Genomic DNA, 16,203 nt, shown 5'->3' on the forward strand with positions numbered 1-16,203 from the left:
TCATTATGGGAGGAAGCATGGATAGTACTGATACTATGGCAATTATTAACATCATCATTTTCATAATTAGTTTCCCAGAGATTTGCAATATCAAAAGTAGTGTGCTCTTTCAAATCATGATCACTAATGTAGGTAAAGGGCATAAGAAGATCATTGTACTCAGATTCATTATCATAATAATCGTCAGGAGCAACATACTTACGGTTACCTATCGTTATCTCATACACGCGGGTTATATGTTGTTACCTCTTTCTTTTTATTCCCCTTCTTCTTCTTCTTCGTTCCCTTCTTCTTCTTCTCCTTCTTCTCATTCTCCTTGTTCCCTTCTTTAGGAGGGAGAGGCTTGATGAGAGGCTTCTCCACATAACCTGCTTTATTTCCAGAGACAATAGAAGAAACTTGGGAGGATTCCTCCTTTTCATTAATAAGTTTGAAACACACAGCGGTCCTATCATATTTTGGCAAGGTGTCATCTTCTAAAATATTTTGTATGTAGGTATTTGTATGGCAACTATCAATGCAATAAGAAAAACACCCATGCAGGAGATCATCAATATCAAGATCACTCATATGTAACAAAGAGATTTTTCTTGATAACTCTTCACACCACAAAAATAAAGTAAGTTCATCATGCTGATTAGGAGTAATTTCATCATCACAATACAAATTTGCAGCACTCATGGGGTTCGAATTATCATTGGAGGAGCATTGAAAATTAAAATGACCCGCTCTATGGCAAAGTTCACAAATAAAAGGATAGGGGACACAAACCTTTTTACCAAGATCATGTAGCGCCCTAGACCACTTTCTAGTTTTTTCATTAGTATGATGGATACAATATTCTTCTTCGATTTGATTAATTCCACAAGGTCTATGCATTCCACAAAAATTAACATGCTTGTAGGAAATAGCATTCTTAGGAGTTTGAGCATGTTTATTGCAATCATTAACAACAATTTCATCCCTCATACAAGCCTCTTTAAAAGGTTCATGATACTTATCAATATTCTTCCTAGGCAATTCAAAATGAGAGGCCAAAACTTTATAAAGATTTGCAGCAACTTGAGAGTCAAGACCATAGGTAGCACTCATATTTCAAAATTTACCAGTATCCATAAAAGTTTCAATGCATTCATAATCATAGTTTATACCTGATTCTTTACCTTTGTCGTTCTCCCAATCTTCAGCGTTCTCCTGAATCCGATTAAGAAGGTCCCATTTAAACTCTTCTTTATTGCGCGTGAATGATCCAGAACAAGCAGTATCCAGCAAGGTTTTATCTTGAAAAGAAAGTCTTGCATAGAAATTATCAATGATGATATTACCAGGAAGCTCATGATTGGGGCATTTGAGCATTAAAGACTTCAATCTCTCCCATGCTTGGGCAATACTCTCTCCATCATGAGGCCAGAAATTATATATTCGGTTTCGGTCTTTGTGAATTTCACTTGGAGGATAGAATTTGGAATAAAATAGAGGCACAATATCCTTCCAATCAAGAGAATGCTCCTTCAGCAGTTTATACCAATGCGCCGCTTTACCAGACAACGACATAGAGAATAATTTCTTCTTCACTTCATCCATAGAGATACCTGCACACTTGAATAACCCGCATAATTCATGCAAAAAGAGTAAATGATCTCCAGGATGGACAGTTCCATCCCCTTCATAGCAGTTATCCACAACACGTTCAATAATTTTCATAGGGATTTTATATGGAATACTTTCACTAGGTGAATTTAAAATATCACAAGCATCATTAGAGTTATCGCATATGGGAGATAAAGTATTATCAGAGCAAATTTTCTCCCCTAAAGATGGGAAGATAAAAAGATCATGAAAACTAGCTTCCCCAAGCTTAGACTTCTCCATAGCATTAGCAGTAATTGCGTTCATACTAATAACATTGCTACTAGCATGCAAATAAGGTTCCATAGGGTTTTTAATTTTCGCATCAAACAATTCTAAATCAGGAAAAAGATTAAAAATCTCACCAAATTTTTTGTTCTTTTCCATTATGCCTAACTAGTGAAAATAAAAACAAGAAACAAAAAGATGAAATTGCAGGACTGATACGTCTCCGATGTATCGATAATTTCTTATGTTCCATGCCACATTATTGATGATATCTACATGTTTTATGCATACTTTATGTCATATTTATGCGTTTTCCGGAACTAACCTATTGACGAGATGCCGAAAGGCGATTCTTTGTTCTTGCTGTTTTTGGTTTCAGAAATCCTAGTAAGGAAATATTCTCGGAATTGGACGAAATCAACGCCCAGAGTCTTAGGATTGCATGAAGCTTCCAGAACACCCGAGAGCCGCCAGAGGGGGCCACAGGCCCACCACACACCAGGCTGGTGCGTCCAAGGGGGGCCCGCGCCCCCCTGCTGTGTCGTCGCCTCGTTGACCTTCTGACGCTGCCTCTTCGCCTATATAAAGGTCCCTGACCTAAAACACGATACAGAAAAATCCACGGTACGAGAAACCTTCTAGAGCCGCCGCCATCGCGAAGCCAAGATCTGGGGGACAGGAGTCTCTGTTCCGGCACGCCGCCGGGACGGGGAAGTGCCCCCGGAAGGCTTCTCCATCAACACCACCGCCATCTTCATCAACGCTGCTGTCTCCCATGAGGAGGGAGTAGTTCTCCATCGAGGCTCGGGGCTGTACCGGTAGCTATGTGGTTAATCTCTCTCCTATGTGCTTCAATACAATAATCTCATGAGCTGCCTTACATGATTGAGATTCATATGATGATGCTTGTAATCTAGATGTCATTATGCTAGTCAAGTGGATTTTACTTATGTGATCTCCGGAGACTCCTTGTCCCACGTGTGTAAAGGTGACAGTGTGTGCACCGTGTGGGTCTCTTAGGCTATATTTCACAGAATACTTATTCACTGTTATGAATGGCATAGTGAAGTGCTTATTTATATCTCTTTATGATTGCAATGTGTTTTGTATCACTATATATCTGTGTGCTACTCTAGTGATGTTATTAAAGTATTTTATTCCTCCTGCACGGTGTAATGGTGACAGTGTGTGCATCGTGTAGTACTTGGCGTAGGCTATGATTGTGATCTCTTGTAGATTATGAAGTTAACTATTGCTATGATAGTATTGATGTGATCTATTCCTCCTTTCGTAGTGTGAAGGTGACAGTGTGCATGCTATGTTAGTACTTGGTTTGGTTATGTTGATCTGTTATGCACTCTAAGGTTATTTAAATATGATCATTGAATATTGTGGAGCTTGTTAACTCCGGCATTGAGGGTTCGTGTAATCCTACACAGTTAGTGGTGTTCATCATCCAACAAGAGGGTGTAGAGTCTAGCATCTATCTATTTATTCTGTTATGTGATCAATGTTGAGAGTGTCCACTAGTGAAAGTATGATCCCTAGGCCTTGTTCCTAAATACTGCTATCGCTGCTTGTTTCTCGTTTTACCGCATCTTTACTTCCTGCAATATTACTACCATCAATCGCACGCCAGCAAGCACTTTTCTCGCGCCGTACCATCGCTCATATTCATTCATACCACTTGTATTTCACTATCTCTTCGCCGAACTAGTGCACCTATTAGGTGTGTTGGGGACACAAGAGACTTCTTGCTTTGTGGTTGCAGGGTTGCTTGAGAGGGATATCTTTGACCTCTTCCTCCCTGAGTTCGATAAACCTTGGGTGATCCACTTAAGGGAAACTTGCTGCTGTTCTACAAACCTCTGCTCTTGGAGGCCCAACACTGTCTACAAGAATAGAAGCACCCGTAGACATCAAGCTATTTTCTGGCGCCGTTGCCGGGGAGGAAAGGTAAAAGGCACTCATACTCCGGTCCCAGGTAAAGTACTTTTCTGTTACCGTTGTGTGTGTGCTCGAAGCTATTTCCTTTAGATCCTGCAATTGCATCTTTTTGTTTCTTGTTTACACTAGTTAGGCATAATTGACAACAATGAGCTTCTTATTCTATTTCCTGATTTAAGACATGGATGGTTTGATGCGAAAATTAAAAAACCTATGGAACATATTAGTATGAACGCTTTGAACACCATTGTTGTTAATGATATGGAAAATTCTAAGCTTGGGAAAGCTGGCTTTGATGAGCATGATATTTTTAGTCCCCCAAGCATTGAGGAGAAAATTTACTTTGATGATACTTTGCCTCCTATTTATGATGATTATAATGATATTGGTCTTTTAGTACCGCCTGTTATGGAGGATAAGTTTAATTATGATTACAATATGCCTCCTATATTTGATGATGAGAATAATAATGATAGCTACTTTGTTGAATTTGCTCCCACTACAACTAATAAAATTGATTATGCTTATGTCGAGAGTAATAATTTTATGCATATAGCTCATGATAAGAATGTTTCATTTGATAGTTATATTGTTGAGTTTGTTCATGATGCTACTGAAAATTATTATGAGAGAGGAAAATATGGTTGTAGAAATTTTCATGTTATTAAAACCAATGTTAAGGAAATCGGTAATCGTTAACTGCTCGGCTGGCTTGGGAGTAGCGATTAATCGAAATTCGGACGATTAACTGATTTAATCGGTCGGCTATTAATCGGTGCAACCTACATAAATTAGCACTTAAAACAATTTATATAATAAAAATAATAGTATATGAGCCTCTATATGTCTCTCCCTACTTCTCTAAAGCCTAAAATCCTAGAAAAATATTGTAAATCTACTTTATTGGGGAGGGGTAGCGCCTGTATTAGCGATATGCATTGAAAATATTGTAACTTTTTTGACCAAGTGTGGTAGTTAATCGGGAAAATACCTAGTAATCGGACTTTCGGACTGATTAATCGGGCTAAAGGATTAACACAAGAGATTAATGGTAATCGACACGGTCAAGCCCCTAGTAGCGATTAATCGGCCTAGTAATCGTTGAATCGGCCTAGTTTTTGAACAGTGATTAAAACACCTCTCTATATGCTGAAATTTTTGAAGTTACTCTTGTTTTATCTTCCTATGCTTGTTACTTTGTTCTTCATGAATTCATTTGTGTACAAGATTCCTTTTCATAGGAAGCATGTTAGGCTTATATTTGTTTTGAATTTGCCTCTTGATGCTCTCTTTTGCTTCAACTACTATTTCTTGCGAGTGCATCATTAAAATTGCTCAGCCCATCTTAATGGCTATAAAGAAAGAACTTCTTGGGAGATAACCCATTGTTTATTTTGCTACAGTACCTTTGTTTTATATTTGTGTCTTGGAAGTTGTTACTACTGTAGAAACCTCTCCTTATCTTTATTTTATTGTATTGTTGTGCCAAGTGAAGTCTTTGATAGTAAAGTCAATACTAGATTTGGATAACTGCGCAGGAACAGATTTCTTGCTGTCACGAATCTGGGCCTTATTCTCTGTAGGTAACTCAGCAAAATCTGCCAATTTACTTGCGTGATCCTCAGATATGTACGCAACTTTCATTCAATTTGGGCATTTTCATCTGAGCAAGTCTGGTGCCACTTTAAAATTCGTCTTTACGGACTGTTCTGTTTTGACAGATTCTGCCTTTTATTTCGCATTGCCTCTTTTGCTATGTGGGATGGATTTCTTTGTTCCATTGACTTCCAGTAGATTTGGGCAATGTCCAGAAGTGTTAAGAATGATTGTGTCATCTCTGAACATGTGAATTTTTGATTATGCACTAACCCTCTAATGAGTTTGTTTCGAGTTTGGTGTGGAGGAAGTTTTCAAGGGTCAAGAGAGGAGGATGATATACTATGATCAAGAAGAGTGAAAAGTCTAAGCTTGGGGATGCCCCGGTGGTTCACCCCTGCATATTTTAAGAAGACTCAAGCGTCTAAGCTTGGGGATGCCCAAGGCATCCCCTTCTTCATCGACAAATTTATCAGGTTCCTCCCTTGAAACTATATTTTTATTCGGTCACATCTTATGTACTTTACTTGGAGCGTCTGTTTGTTTTTGTTTTTTTATGTTTGCATAAGTTCATCCTTGTGTGGGAGAGAGACACGCTCCGCTGGTTCATATGAACACATGTGTTCTTAGCTTTTAATGTTCATGGCGAAGGTTGAAACTGCTTCGTTCATTGTTATATGGTTGGAAACGGAAAATGCTACATGTAGTAATTGGTAAAATGTCTTGGATAATGTGATACTTGGCAATTGTTGTGCTCATATATATCATGTTTAAGCTCTTGCATCATGTACTTTGCACCTATTAATGAAGAACTACATAGAGCTTGTTAAAATTTGGTTTGCATAATTGGTCTCTCTAAAGTCTAGATAATTTCTAGTATTGAGTTTGAACAACAAGGAAGACGGTGTAGAGTCTTATAATGTTTACAATATGTCTTTTATGTAAGTTTTGCTGCACCGGTTCATCCTTGTGTTTGTTTCAAATAACCTTGCTAGCCTAAACCTTGTATCGAGAGGGAATACTTCTCATGCATCCAAAATCCTTGAGCCAACCACTATGCCATTTGTGTCCACCATACCTACCTACTACATGGTATTTCTCCGCCATTCCAAAGTAAATTGCTTGAGTGCTACCTTTAAATTTCCATCATTCGCCTTTGCAATATATAGCTCATGGGACAAAATAGCCTTAAAAACTATTGTGGTGTTGAATATGTACTTATGCACTTTATCTCTTTTTTTTTGTACACACTTTATCTCTTATTAAGTTGCTTGTTGTGCGATAACCATGCTCCTGGGGACGCCATCAACTCTTTGTTGAATATCATGTGAGTTGCTATGCATGTTCGTCTTGTCTGAAGTAAGGGAGATTTACCACTCATTAAATGGTTAGAGCATGCATAATGTTAGAGAAGAACATTGGGCCGCTAACTAAAGCCATGAATCATGGTGGAAGTTTTAGTTTTGGACATATATCCTCAATCTCATATGAGAACATTAATTTTTGCTACATGCTTATGCATTAAAGAGGAGTCCATTATCTGTTATCTATGTTGTCCCGGTATGGATGTCTAAGTTGAGAATAATCAAAAGCGAGAAGTCCAAATGCGAGCTTTCTCCTTAGACCTTTGTACAGGCGGCATAGAGGTACCCCTTTGTGACACTTGGTTAAAACATGTGTATTGCGATGATAATCCTAGTAATCCGAGCTAATTAGGACAAGGTGCGGGCACTATTAGTATACTATGCATGAGGCTTGTAACTTGTAAGATATAATTTACATGATACATATGCTTTGTTACTACCGTTGACAAAATTGTTTCATGTTTTCAAAATAAAAGCTCTAGCACAAATATAGCAATCAATGCTTCCCTCTGCGAAGGGCCTTTCTTTTACTTTTATGTTGAGTCAGTTCACCTATCTCTTCCCACCTCAAGAAGCAAACACTTGTGTGAACTGTGCATTGATTCCTACATACTTGCATATTGCACTTGTTATATTACTTTACATTGACACTATCCATGAGATATACATGTTATAAGTTGAAAGCAACCGCTGAAACTTAATCTTCCTTTGTGTTGCTTCAATACCTTTACTTTGATTTATTGCTTTATGAGTTAACTCTTATGCAAGACTTATTGATGCTTGTCTTGAAAGTACTATTCATGAAAAGTCTTTGCTTTATGATTCATTTGTTTACTCATGTCATTACCATTGTTTTGGTCGCTGCATTCACTACATATGCTTACAATAGTATGATCAAGGTTATGATGGCATGTCACTCCAGAAATTATCTTTGTTATCGTTTACCTGCTCGGGACTAGCAGGAACTAAGCTTGGGGATGCTGATACGTCTCCGACGTATCGATAATTTCTTATGTTCCATGCCACATTATTGATGATATCTACATGTTTTATGCATACTTTATGTCATATTTATGCGTTTTCCGGAACTAACCTATTGACGAGATGCCGAAGGGCGATTCTTTGTTTCTGCTGTTTTTGGTTTCAGAAATCCTAGTAAGGAAATATTCTCGGAATTGGACGAAATCAACGCCCAGAGTCTTAGGATTGCATGAAGCTTCCAGAACACCCGAGAGCCGCCAGACGGGGGCCACAGGCCCACCACACACCAGGCTGGCGCGGCCAAGGGGGCCCGCGCCCCCCTGTTGTGTCGTCGCCTCGTTGACCTTCTGACGCCGCCTCTTCGCCTATATAAAGGTCCCTGACCTAAAACACGATACGGAAAAAGCCACGGTACGAGAAACCTTCCAGAGCCGCCGCCATGGTGAAGCCAAGATCTGGGGGACAGGAGTCTCTGTTCTGGCACGCCGCCGGGACGGGGAAGTGCCCCCGGAAGGCTTCTCCATCAACACCACCGCCATCTTCATCAACGCTGTTGTCTCCCATGAGGAGGGAGTAGTTCTCCATCGAGGCTCGGGGCTGTACCGGTAGCTATGTGGTTAATCTCTCTCCTATGTGCTTCAATACAATAATCTCATGAGCTGCCTTACATGATTGAGATTCATATGATGATGCTTGTAATCTAGATGTCATTATGCTAGTCAAGTGGATTTTACTTATGTGATCTCCGGAGACTCCTTGTCCCACGTGTGTAAAGGTGACAGTGTGTGCACCGTGTGGGTCTCTTAGGCTATATTTCACAGAATACTTATTCACTGTTATGAATGGCTGATGACCCACAAGTATAGGGGGTGTATCGTAGTATCTTCGATAAGTAAGAATGTCGATCCCAACAAGGAGCAGAAGGTGTTGACAAGCAGTTTCGATGAAGGATTCACTGTAAATGCTCACAGACAAGTATTCAGGGGGTTTTGATGTAACAGATGAATAAAGTACGAGTAAGTAAAGTGCGAGAGTAATAATTGCAGCGAGTGGCCCAATCCTTTTTAGCACAAAGGACAAGCCGGTTTGTTTACTTATAATGACCAAACGTTCTTGAGGACACACGGGATTTTAGTCTAGTGCTTTCGCTTCATACAGCTGATTAATCTTCATTGTTTTGATAAGTGTTGTGTGGGTGAACCTATGCTAATGTACTGCCCTTCCTAGGACTAATACATACTTGTGATTATACCCCTTGCAAGCATCCGCAACTACAAGAAAGTAATTAAGATAAATCCAACCACAGCCTTAAACTCTGAGATCCTGCTATCCCTCCTGCATCGATATACCAACGGGGGCTCAGGTTTCTGTCACTCCGGCAACCCCGCAATTGGCAAACGAGTACAAGATGCATTCCCCTAGGCCCATAAAGGTGAAGTGTCATGTAGTCGATGTTCACACGACACCACTAGAAGAATAACACCACAACTTAAATATCATAACACTGAATACTACTCAACCATGATTCACTACTAACATTTAGACTTCACCCATGTCCTCAAGAACTAAACGAACTACTCACGAGACATCATATGGAACATGATCAGAGGTGATATGATGATGAATAACAATCTGAACATAAACCTTGGTTCAACGGTTTCACTCAATAGCATCAATAACAAGTAGAAATCAACACCGGGAGAGTTTCCCCTATCAAACAATCAAGATCAAACCCAAATTGTTACAGCGGTAACGGTGTGCAGCGGTGGAGACGGCGGTGATGATGATGATGGTGATGATGATGGAGATGATGTCCAGCTCGATGACGGTGACGATGGCATCGATTTCCCCCTCCGGGAGGGAATTTCCCTGGCGGATTCCTGCCCGCCGGAGAGCTCTTTTCTCTCTGGTGTTCTCCGCCCCGCAGAGGCGGCTGTGACTCTTTGTGACTATCCTCTGTGGCTTAGGTTTTCGGGACGAAGACGTACGCGAAGAAAAGGAGGTGAGAGAGGGCTGTGGGCCCCCTCCTCACAGGGCGGCGCGGCCAGGCCTTGGGCCGCGCCGGCCTATGAGGTGGGCCCACCTCGGGTCCCCTCGGCTCCCCCTTCTGGCTCCCTTCGTCTTCTGGAAAAATAGGATTTTTCATATAATTTCCGTCAACCGCTGATCTTCCGAAATATTGCATCCCGACGGTGCTTTTTCCAAAGAGAATCCTGGCTCCGGTGCGCGATCTCCAAATAATCATGAAATATGCAAAATAGATGAAATAACATAAGTATCATCTCCAAATATGAAATATATCAATGAATAGCAGCAAATTATGATATAAAATAGTGATGCAAATTGGACGTATCAACTCCCCCCAAGCTTAGACTTCGCTTGTCCCCAAGCGAAACTGAGCTCAGTAAACAAGACCACATGTTTATGGAGTGAAGAGTCGATAAATAAAATACGGACAAGAAGCATCATATTAATTCACACAAGGCATTCTAGTGAACAACTTCCTCATATAATTCAACTTGAAATAAGTATAAGGTAATCACAAATAAAGGTGCATAAGGAATCATAATTGGTGATGGCAAACTTTGTTCTTGGTCAGAGAACAGCTAATGATTATACTTATCTATTGAGCAGCGCTCTCATGTTAAAGTTTATATGGCTCATTTTGCATACTCAATCATAATGATCATTGATAACTTCCAAAGCTATATTCATTTAGATAAAACTTGTACTAAACAAGAAAGAGTAAAAGACATGATGAAATAAATCACAATATAATAGTTTGATCGCAACAACTCAAATGCTTGCTTGAGATGGAGGGAAATAGGTTTACTGACTCAACATAAAGTAAAAGATAGGCCCTTCGCAGAGCGAAGCATGGATTAAATCATGTGCTAGAGCTTTTCAAGTTTTGAAATCATATAGAGAGCAATAAAGTAAAGTTTTGAGGGGTGTTTGTTGTTGTCAACGACTGGTAGCGGGTACTCTAACCCCCTTGCCAGACAAACTCTCAAAGAGCGGCTCCCATAAAGTTTTCTTTTTGGTTGACACTCCTTCCAACCTTTGCTTTCTCAAGCCATGGCCAACGATCTCATACCATGAAGGAGTGTCTTTTTATTTTAGTTTTATTTAGATGACACTCCTCCCCACCTTTGCTTTCTCAAGCCATGGCTAACCGAATCCTCGGGTGCCGTCCAATCAATCTCATACCATGGAGGAGTGTCTATTTGTAAAATTACGAAAGCTAATTAATTTGGGACTGGGAACCCCATTGCCAGCTCTTTTTGCAAAGTTATTGGATAAGTGGATGAAGCCACTAGTCCATTGGTGAAAGTTGCCCAACAAGATTGAAAGATAAACACCACATACTTCCTCATGAGCTATAAAACATTGACACAAATAAGGAGTAATAAAGTTTTGAATTGTTTAAAGGTAGCACATGAAGTATTTACTTGGAATGGCAGGAAATACCATGTAGTAGGTAGATATGGTGGACACAAATGGCATAGGTTTGGGTTCAGGTTTGGATGCACGAGAAGCATTCCCTCTCAGTACAGGTCTTTGGCTAGCAAGGTTAATTAGCAAGCATAAGAGTTGAGGGAAACAAACGAATATACATGTGATAGAAGCAATCGTGCATCTTTCTTGCAAGCACAAACAATTTTAACTTCAGAATAATAAGCTATGAGCTAACAAGAAAGGAAGACAATGAAACAACTATATGTATTTCTCTTTTCTACTTAAACCTCAAGGTGTTGTTGCTATTGACCAATGCTAAGTTTGCCAAAACCAAATAGATTTACTCAATGCTCCCAAAGTGGTACCAATACTAAAATCAAGATCAATCATATAATAGAAATTGCAAACTAAAATAAGGTGTGCAATATGTAAATGATAAGACTTCTCATTAATATTTCATAACGATAACTCACACCAAGGGATACATAGACAAACTAAAGGAGAGATACTTCCACACCGCAACACATCTTATATGATAACTTCCCTACTCATGATATGACACTACTTGATAATATAAAGTAAAAGATAGTGATGATGTGATACCGCGGCACTCCCCCAAGCTTGGAACAAACCAAGGGGATGCCAATACGGATGATGAATTACTCCTTTGGTGGTGATGGTGATAGTCCGTTCCTGCGTTCCTTAAGGATATCCTTCAGCTTCAGCTTCTCAATTTGGCAATTCTGCACTAAGACTCGAAGAGATTCTTTGTTATCTGAAAGTGGTGGTGGCGGCCTTGTGATAGGAATTGAGTAATACTCCAGCATTCTGCGAAGTCGGTTATTCTCCTCAAGAAGTATCTCCACTTCCCTTCTCAGCGCACGGTATTGATCACAAAACTCATCGGTAACCCGTACTGCTTCTTCCACACAAGGGAAAGAGTCGAGGCTAAGAGCAGGCGGTAAAAGTCCCTGCAAGTTATGAGAAAAAGAACGTCCAGTGTTAACCGATCCCACCAATATTGGCTTACTCCCCATAGTTTGCCGCTTCCTTTTTATTGATGACGTCTCCTCCACTTCCTCTTTGAATTCTTCTTTCAGCTCGAAATCTTGAATATCCTCCTCCATAGGCTCCTTGTCTTTGTTGTTGGAGACCATGGTGCTTCTAGAATGAAAATAGATCCTGGCAGAAACAGCTCGAAACAAAACACGTCGAGAAAACGATATACGGACCTCCAGGGGTCCGGGGGGTTATATAGCAGGAATTTTTATGACAAACGGAAAGTACCAGGTCGAACCAGAGTCGGAAAGGGGCGACGAGGCGGCGTCCTCATAGGGCGGCGCGGCCAGGCTGGGGCCCGCGCCAGCCTATGGGGGCACGCCCTCGTGCGTCTCCTCCACCCCGTTTCGATCTCGTAATTTTTCATATTTTCCAAAAACAGCAAAAACATTGTTCGGAAAGTGAATCGCGGACTTTTTCTTACCAGAACTGTTACCTATTCAAAGTCGGATTCTGCAGGACTGTCAACTTGACTTTTGATGAAAGCTTCCGGAGTTACCACTTGGATAATATCAACATCTTCATTATGAGAATCTCCAGCGATATAATGCTTGAGTCTTTGTCCATTCACTACCTGTGTGGCATTACCTTGAAGAGAGCTAATTTTAATTGCTCCTGATCGATAAACCTCATCAATGACATATGGTCCTTCCCATTTTGAGAGCAACTTCCCTGCAAAGAATCTGAGACGAGACCGATACAATAGGACTTTATCCCCAACATTAAATTCTCTTTTGATAATCCTTCTATCATGCCATTTCTTAACTTTCTCTTTAAAGAGTTTAGCATTTTCATAAGCTTCACTTCTCCATTCATCTAGAGAACTTAATTGCAACAACCTCTTATCACCGGCTAGTTTAGGATCTTTGTTTAGTTCTCTAATAGCCCAATAAGCTTTGTGCTCTAATTCTAAAGGTAAATGACAAGCTTTTCCATAAACCATTTTATAAGGTGACATTCCCATGGGGTTTTTATAAGCAGTTCTATAAGCCCATAGTGCATCCTTCAATTTAATAGCCCAGTTCTTTCTAGTTTTATTAACAGTCTTTTGCAAGATAGATTTAATTTCTCTATTTGATAGTTCTACTTGCCCACTAGTTTGAGGATGATAAGCGGAAGCAATTCTATGATTAATACCATACTTAGAAAGAGTTTTTCTAAAACCTCCATGAATAAAATGAGAACCTCCATCAGTCATAATATATCTAGGTACTCCAAATCTAGGAAAAATAATATCTAAAAGCATTTTTAAAGAAGTCTCACCATCAGCACTTTTTGTGGGTATAGCTTCTACCCATTTAGTAACATAATCAACAGCGACAAGTATATGAGTGTTACCTTCTGAAGAAGGGAAAGGACCCATGAAGTCGAATCCCCAACAATCGAATGGTTCAATAACAAGAGTATAATTCATAGGCATTTCATTGCGTCTGGAGATATTACCAACCCTTTGACATTCATCACAAGATAAAATAAACTTCCTTGCATCTTTGAAGAGAGTTGGCCAATAAAAACCTGATTGTAGAACCGTTTGTGCGGTTCTATCTCCGGCGTGATGTCCTCCATAAGCACTACCATGACATTTACTCAATATCTCCTGTTGTTCATATTCAGGAACACATCTTCGCATAATCCCATCTACTCCTTCTTTATATAGGTGTGGGTCATCCCAAAAATAATGCCTCAAGTCATAAAAGAATTTCCTCCTTTGCTGAGCTGAAAAGGTTGGAGGCAAGTACTTGGATACAATAAAGTTAGCATAATCAGCATACCAAGGGCTATCTCGCGAGTTTACCTTTATTACAGCCAATTGTTCATTTGGAAAACTATCATTAACAGGAACAGGATCATAAGCAATATTTTCCAATCTAGACAAATTATCAGCAACAGGATTATCAGCACCTTTCCTATCTACAATATGTAAATCAAATTCTTGCAAAAGAAGTACCCATCTAATAAGCCTTGGCTTAGCATCTTTCTTTGTCATAAGGTATCTAATTGCAGCATAATCAGTATGAATTGTAACTTTTGAATCAACAATATAGGATCTAAACTTGTCACAAGCAAAGACTACAGCTAACAATTCTTTTTCAGTTGTAGCATAATTTCTTTGAGCAGCATCAAGAGTCTTGCTAGCATAATGAATAACATTTAATTTTTTATCTACTCGCTGTCCAAGAACAGCACCTACAGCAAAATCACTAGCATCACACATAATTTCAAAAGGCAAATTCCAATCAGGAGGTTCAACTACAGGAGCTGTTGTTAAGGCTTTCTTTAGAGTTTCAAAAGCTTCCTTACAATCATCATCAAAAACAAAAGGTACATCTTTTTGAAGAAGATTAGTAAGAGGCTTTGAAATCTTGGAGAAATCTTTAATAAATCTCCTATAAAACCCAGCATGACCAAGAACACTACGAATACCTTTAACATCCCTCGGATAGGGCATCTTCTCAATTGCTTCAACTTTAGCTCTATCAACTTCAATACCTCTCTCGGAAATTTTATGTCCCAATACAATTCCTTCATTAACCATAAAGTGGCATTTCTCCCAATTAAGAACAAGGTTAGTTTCTTCACATCTCTGCAAAACTTTATCGAGGTTTCGCAAGCAATTATCAAAAGAATTCCCATAGACAGAAAAATCATCCATGAATACCTCTACAATACTCTCGCAAAAGCCATGAAAAATAGCAGACATGCATCTTTGAAAAGTAGCAGGAGCATTACATAAACCAAAAGGCATACGCCTATAAGCATAAGTTCCATAGGGACAAGTGAAAGTGGTTTTCTCTTGATCTTTAGTTTTAACAGCAATTTGTGAAAACCCAGAATAACCATCAAGAAAGCAAAAATGAGTATTTTTAGACAACCTTTCTAGCATTTGATCAATAAAGGGTAAAGGGTAATGATCTTTCTTAGTAACTTTATTAACTTTTCGAAAATCAATGCACATTCTATACCCTACAACTACTCTTTGAGGGATGAGCTCATCATTATCATTAGGTACAACAGTCATTCCTCCTTTCTTAGGAACACAATGCACAGGACTAACCCATCTACTATCAGCAATAGGATATATAATACCAGCTTCAAGGAGTCTTAATACCTCATTTCTTACCACATCCTTCATCTTAGGAATTAGACGACGCTGAGGTTCAACAACAGGCTTCGCATCATCTTCCATGTTAATGGCGTGTTGGCAAATAGAGGGAGAAATCCCCTTCAAGTCATCAAGAGTGTAGCCAATAGCACCTCGGTGTTTCTTTAGTATTTCCAATAACCTTTCTTCTTCAAACTCTGAAAGCTTAGAACTAATAATAACATGATATATTTTCTTATCATCAATATGAGCATATTTAAGATTATCAGGCAATGGTTTTAAATCAAAGACAGGATCTTCCTTTGGTGGTGGTGTTGTACCCAGATCTTCCACCGGTAAATCATGCTTAAGAATAGGTTGACGAAGGAAAATTTCATCAAGCTCATCTCTTTCTTCCCTAAAAACTTCACTCTCACTATTCTCCAAATGTTGCTGCAAAGGATTACTAGGAGCAAGAGCAATAGATGCACATTGTTCAACTTTAAAATCATTATTAGGCAAATCATCTTTATAAGGAGTTTTGGTAAATTTAGAGAAGTTAAACTCATAAGATTCACCAGCAAATTTAGTCAAAATTTTCTCTTTCTTACAATCTATAATAGCTCCACAAGTATTTAGAAAAGGTCTACCAAAAATGATAGGACAATATTTACTAGCAGCAGAACCAAGTACCAAAAAGTCAGCAGGATATTTAATCTTACCACATAGAACTTCCACATCTCGAACAATACCAATTGGAGAGATAGTTTCTCTATTAGCTAGCCGAATAACCACATCAATATCTTCAAGTTCACAAGAACCAATTTCGTGCATAATCTCCGTGTAAAGCTCATAAGG

The sequence above is a fragment of the Lolium perenne genome, chromosome 5 (assembly GCF_019359855.2).
Source record: "Lolium perenne isolate Kyuss_39 chromosome 5, Kyuss_2.0, whole genome shotgun sequence".
In the NCBI taxonomy this organism is placed as follows: domain Eukaryota; kingdom Viridiplantae; phylum Streptophyta; class Magnoliopsida; order Poales; family Poaceae; genus Lolium; species Lolium perenne.